At 32.1% G+C, this 6,834-nt stretch overlaps 1 pseudogene across 1 annotated transcript; it reads right to left on the bottom strand.

Moving 5' to 3' along the window:
• On the bottom strand, positions 1-1,205 carry LOC146929542 (kunitz type trypsin inhibitor 104 pseudogene; annotated as a pseudogene). Its single transcript, XR_015008276.1, has one exon. The product of XR_015008276.1 is annotated as a kunitz type trypsin inhibitor 104 pseudogene (transcript).
• Positions 1,206-6,834: the final 5,629 nt, after the last annotated feature.

Raw genomic sequence — 6,834 nt, 5'->3', positions numbered from 1 at the left:
TACATAACCATTCAGAGCTATATTACATATATTTGAATATCAATCAAACAAAATACATGTCTCATTCTCGCTCTTACGTTCAATTGAAAGGAACTGTAGCTCCACATACATTTATTAGTATTAGGTTTATAAAGGTGAGCAACATGGAAACATACATTACATAAAAACAACAAACTTCATCAACACACTAATAGTCATTCTTTTTGGAACATGACTGGAAGGGCACCACCATCGAGGGCCAACAAAATCTTGCCATTCTCACGAATAACACCAACAGTGCCACATTGAATATTACAACTAGGGCACACCTCTGTAGGGCACCATTGAATGTTATAGTTACCTCCAGTTTGGGTCTGCACAATCCTAAAATAGTTACCTTCAGCATTATCTCTTCCAGTGACAATCAACCTCCTTCCACTTGTTGCATCTTTCTCACCTAATCTCCAGTCTGTTGACTGCCCACAACTTGTGGATGTTAGGAATGTAACTCTCAAGTCTTTGTTAAGCCGAACATTGTCATCGTCATGATGAGGAGCAAAAGGATTGAACTTCACAGCCACTCCTAACGCCACTTCAGTGTTATCAAGACCAACATGCAAAGGGCATGGCCCGTTTCCAGTGACCAAAGTGGAACCTCCTCCATTGCCTCCGATAGCAGGCCTGATGAAGTATTCCTCATCGTCCTCAACGGGTTCGCCACTTGTGTCGATGACAAACTGGGCTATTGATGTTGTTGCCATCAAAAGCCACACATGAGCTAGGATGAATATGGTGAGGGATCTAGTTGACATGGTTGTTAATTGATTATAAACTTGTTTGCTCAAACTCAAAGGCTATGAATAAGTATAAGAGGATGTAGTGGTTTTGTGATTTTTTGTTCGTTGTTGGGCAAGGTATTTATAGGACTGATCTTGTTATACCATGCATGCAATGCATATAAATAAAAATCTAACTAAACAATACATGATTCTTTTTTTCAATTGTTAGTTATAACCTTCCGGATCTAATACAGCATTAAGACAAAAATTAACTAACCTTATTGAGGATAGATGGCGTGTCAATGAAAAAGACTTAACTTGTGTTCTTCCTTTGGATCGGGGAATTTTGTAAAGATGGAAAAAAGGAAAAGGAAAATGGTGAAATTTGTTCTCGTTTCAATCGTCGAAATGATGCGTACAAGAACAAAACTTGTAGAAGTAGCTAGAGACCAAAACACTTTTATCCACTTCCATTTTCGGCCAGTACTACGTCCTATCTCTACTATAAGAGAAATATCAATTTTTAGGTTGATTTAATAAATAATATAAATAGTTTTTAATATAAATTAGATACATGATTTATTTAATGAATTCAAAAAGTGAATTTTTTCTTTTAATATGGACCGGAGTAGTAATAATTAATTTTTCTAGTCTACCTTCAAAAAATTGGGTTAAATATGTTTTTTATCATATTAGATGAAAATTGAGAGTTAAAAGACTAAACACAGTATTGACCTACATTAAGTAGAACTAGTGTAGTGTTAATTGAAGAAAGTGGAAGTCATGCATTAGATGGATCACACATTGAAAAAAGTGTTTTCTTAATTAGTCCCCAAGTTTTGCTAAAATATTTTGGAACGCAATATTTTAGTGCACAATTTGAAATATTTTGTATGCAATCTAATATATTTTGTTGCTTGATCTGAAATATATTTTGGTACTGAATATGATATATTTTTGTACTCGATATATTTTGATACTCAATTTGAGATATTCTTAAACTAGATCTAATATGTGAATTATTTGTTCCCAAAGTAATATTTGAATTACTTGTTCCTAAAGTTTCTCATATAGTTTATTCCACATGCCGAAAAAGACTTATGAAAAAAGTTGTTGGTTGTATATTTATTCATGTGGCCGATTTTTATCCCTTGTTGGATAAATGACCCATAATTCTTAGCCTAAACCATTAATTAATATCTAGATTGAAGAACTTAAACATGAAGAAAAAAGGTTAAAATATCATATTTGCCCTATATCTTTTTACCTAGTACTCCTTTTGGTCATTTATTTTCTTTTATTTGTTTTGGCCCTCTATGTTTCGCAACATTACTAAAAAAATATTTTTAGATTTTGAAATTTGGATCACTAAAGTAGAAAAATCGATTGCTAAATCACTTAGAGATCGGTTTGATAAAATTAACAGTTAAATTTATAGCAACGGACCTAAAGAAAAATTTTCGAGACCGGTTTAAACACCAATTTTAGAGACTATAAGTGCCAAGTATAAAGCACATTACACATACGACAAACTTAAGAATTGTCTTGGAAAAATATTGATACAAACTAAGGATTTGTTTTCTTCTTAGAAAACTTGCATCATTGTTAAAACATATTCTTTGAACTTTGTCCAGCCCTTACAATTGCATGAAACTAAGAATAGCAAATTAGTTGCTTACAAGTCTAAATCCACTAAAAAAACACGCCAGTTGCAGCATAAGATGCTAAAACTAATCCTCTTGGCTATACTACATGAACATAACTTCAAATATACTTGTTTATAAAATTGCATGAACATAGAATACAATTCTAAGCCAGCTTGAATTTTCCTCTTTGTTTGATAGTCTAATTGCAAGTATACCAACATGCATCAAGAATCCCATTAATGAAGCCCACGAGAGAAAGTCATGTAATGCAATTTCAATTAAAGTCTTGGACTCATCTTTATATATGATACAATTACAAGGCTTTAAAGAAAATAATATAATTCTTACGAAACAAAATGTTTAAACTTGTACATAAGTTAGAAAATAGAAATGAAATAATTACAAAATGGAGGTCAAATGTGCAATCAATAAACCTACACAAACTAACTGCAATAGCATTGAAAGACTCAAACATATGTCACAAATAAACAAAGGGGCAACAGCTTGGCAAGAATAGCAAACATCTCAACAGTCAATCAAGCCACACTACCAAACGGCCAAATTATCTAATTGCATGGTTGCAAACTAAATAATCAAGTAGAAGTCACCCAACAGCTGATTTTTTTTTTTTATTTCACGAACAATATTCAAGAATAATATTATTTTATAAAAGGAGAGTAGTATGTCTGGGGATCTATTGGTAACAAAAGTAATATAAGCGATCATTTCATTTGTTTTTGGATTAGTTCTTTAAAAAATTTATTTATTGGATTTAAGGGGTCGTTTGATGGTCTGAATAAGAAAAAGGCAGGATAGGATATGAAACAGGATAGGAATAGGATATGATATAGACAAGATAAACACTATCATATCATGTGTTTGATGCGCACATGATAACAACCCGTATAACATTATTTATATCATATTAAATAACAAAATTACCCTTGTAATCAATTACATTTTTAACTTATTTCATATTGTACATATTACAAAAACATCAAAGAGAAAAAATTGAAATCGATAGAAAAATAAAGAGATGAATCTATAATAAAACAAAAAAAAAAACTAGAAATTTGTAAAACGAATTGGAAAAAAAATTGAAATAACAAAAAAAAGGAGGAATGCAGAAAAAGAAAATGACGAAGAGGAATTGAAATCGGAAAAGAAGAAAAATGGATCTATAGAAAAACGATATGAACATAATAAAAGAATATGTGATGTTTGTACATCAATTATCCGTTTTGTACAATTGAAACAGGAAGATTAAAGGACGAAGAACACCATCTGCCATATTTTATGAACAATTTATCTATTTTGTTTCAACTTCGAAGAACACCATCTGCCAGATTTTGATGGTGTTTGTACATCAATTTTGTTGTTAGGACGAAGAGGAATTGAAAGAAAAATAATATGAATCCATACAAAAATAAATTGATATCAATAATAATGATAGATGAATTGAAATCGAAAATGATGGCATGAGCAATAGGAAGAAGACGATGAGTGGATGTTGTGGATGAATCAGGTAGAAATGATTAGGGTGAGGGTAAATTTAGGATTTCTCTTATCAAACCTGATAGGTTAATTTTAACCCAGCTCAAACTCATGATAGAAAATACAAAGGAGTGATAGGATAGGATAAATTAAAGGAATCATTTATCATATCCTATTGGTGCATCAAACGAAGGATTGAAACAGGATATGATATATCTTTCCTATCCTGACTCTCTATCCTGACCATCAAACGCACCCTAAGAGTCATAAGACAATTCTCGCGTCATGACTTCATGACTTAGCAGTGAGGCACTCAACGCAACGGACCTTTTTTTTATTCTAAAACCTTTTCTGAACTTTGAACTTGTGCATCCTAGTCTATTCAGATTTCACTTAGAGATTCCTAGATAGAACAAATGAAACTTTTTGTCTTTCTTGCATATCTTACAGAGAAGATAATCTTAGGTACTTTATTTCAAATCACATGAGCAGTTATTAGCATTACTAAGGAACATAACCAAATATCAGATGAAATAGAACGATTTTATAAGGGATATAAGAATTTTTTTTATTGTATTTTTTAGCAAATTTTTTTTTGATTGTTTGTTGCTTTATAAACAATCCTTTTTATTTTACGAATGAGGACAACAAACAATAAACTATAACAAATTCAAGATTCTCTTTCTATTCTATTCTCTATAGAGAATAAAATAGATAGAAAATTATAGAAAATATAAAATATTAGAATAAAAAAAGAAAATAATAAACAGAGTGTTCTTATTCAAAACACCTTGTGATCTTCAACCAATTATGTGCTTCAATATAATTCCCAGGGGCAAGGGTTATAACTTGTTTCCAATATTCAACGACTTGATCAAACCAAGATTCCACAATTTCAGAATCTCCCTGTCGAATGGCTTGTTCTCCGAGGTCAGAATAGGTGAGTAAATTCCTTCCCTTAGAACCGTACTTGAGAGTTTCCTGACTCATACGGCTCAACAGTCAATTCTTTTTATCTTCTATTTTTTTCTGGAGTTAAGAACAAGAAAAGAGGTTAATTGCAAGAGTTTCAAACTTGAATTTGGATTAAGAATTTAATCCTTTGTTTTTAATTTTATCTTTTTTTCTACCTCCGAAGAATAAAGCATCGACATTAACACTAATACCCGTTCTTATTGAAATTTTCTGAAAGGTAACTATCTCGATTTCATATCTCATATACTTTCATATATGAGATATCAATTTCTATAGAATCTTTGAGAAAGACTTTTTTTCATAAGAAAATACTTACTATCTTTGGGATCTGATACTACACTGCTGCTCACAACCTTAGGGGGGTCCACTTTATTACGTAAGGGGATTCCTAATCTATCATGATATAAGTAAGCAGTTCTTGTTGTATCGGCCAAAAACCTTGTTAATTAATCTTTATGGTGCTTCCGCTATCAATTAGATCTTTTATCCATCGAAAAAAGTATCTAGGCATATATATTATAATTCTTCATATTTTCTACAACTCATAAAAATCGTTGTTTCAAACAATCTATATATGTAGAAAGCCTATTTTTTTTTGTCTAGTATTTATTTTTAAATTTTTTATTAGTATTAGTGGAGTTGTTCATTCTTTTCTTTTTTTTCTATAGTGGATATAGTCGCGCGTAATGACAGATCACATCCATATTGTTAAAAGCTTGAGGTAAGAAAGGGTTTCGTTCGAGTGCCCTAAAATTGTATTCCAAAGCTTTTGTATGTTCTCGGTTACTTGTATGTATAAGGCCTTTGTTATAAAGTATATAACTTCGATCATAAGGATCAATTTCCAGTCACATAGCCTCATAATAATTATGTAAAGCTTCCGCATAATTTCCTTCAGATTGAACCAACATCCGTTACGGTCGTCATTCGGTTCAAAGAATCTCTGTTCCAGAACCGTACGTGAGATTTTCATCTCATACGGCTCCTCCTTTATGTGTATAATGATAAAAATCTATGGAATCAAATCCAAAAAGATTGCAATATTCTCATTATCGACTTAGCGGGACTAGTATTTTTACACAAAATCTCTAGCCAACCTTAAGTAACAACAAAGCAAAGAAGTTATATCTACGAATAGTGAGGTTAAACTAGAAATTATAAGAAATATGTTCAATGATTCTTATTGATATGATTGGTCATTATATACAAGTATTGGGAAGCTAATAAATAGTAATTAATCATGGCTCATGAAGGCTAACCGTTGACTAATGGTACCTAATAAAGACTGGGAAGCTAATAAATAGTAATTAATCATGGCTCATGAAGGCTAACCGTTGACTAATGCTACCTAATAAAGACTGTTGATATTTACATCAATAATAATAAAGACTAATAATATTTACATCAATAATAAAGATATTATGTTGATATTCTATCACACCCCCGCAGTCTTAGAAGGAAGATATCCTACGCTAAGACTGCCCCTAATATTTTGGAAGAGTACCAAGGGAAGACCTTTGGTAAATATATCTGCAATTTGATAACGCGAGGGGACATGTAGGACACGAACCAGACCACATGCTACTTTTTTGCGGACAAAATGATTGTCCATTTCAATGTGTTTGGTTCGTTGATGCTGAACAAGATTACCAGATAGATATATGCCATTGACATTATCACAATAAACTATGGTATCTTTTTTAATCGGGCAATGTAGTTCAAGAAGAAAATTACATAACCAACAAGATTCAGATACCGCATTTACAACACCACGGTGTTCAGCCTCAGCACTTGAGCGAGATAATGTCGGTTGGCCTTTCGAGGACCATGAGAGTAAATTGTCACCAAGAAACACACAATAACCAGAGGTGGAGCGTCTAATGTCTGTGAAGCCGCTCCAATCAGCATCGGTGTATGAGATCAATGATGTGGTAGGCGATGAATACAGGTGCACATAGACT

Source organism: Medicago sativa, chromosome 4 (assembly GCF_051527215.1).
Source record: "Medicago sativa cultivar Bolivia chromosome 4, Bolivia_mono, whole genome shotgun sequence".
In the NCBI taxonomy this organism is placed as follows: Eukaryota; Viridiplantae; Streptophyta; class Magnoliopsida; order Fabales; family Fabaceae; genus Medicago; species Medicago sativa.
Note: the sequence above shows the minus strand (reverse complement) of the source record. Positions and strands in the feature narration are given on the sequence as shown.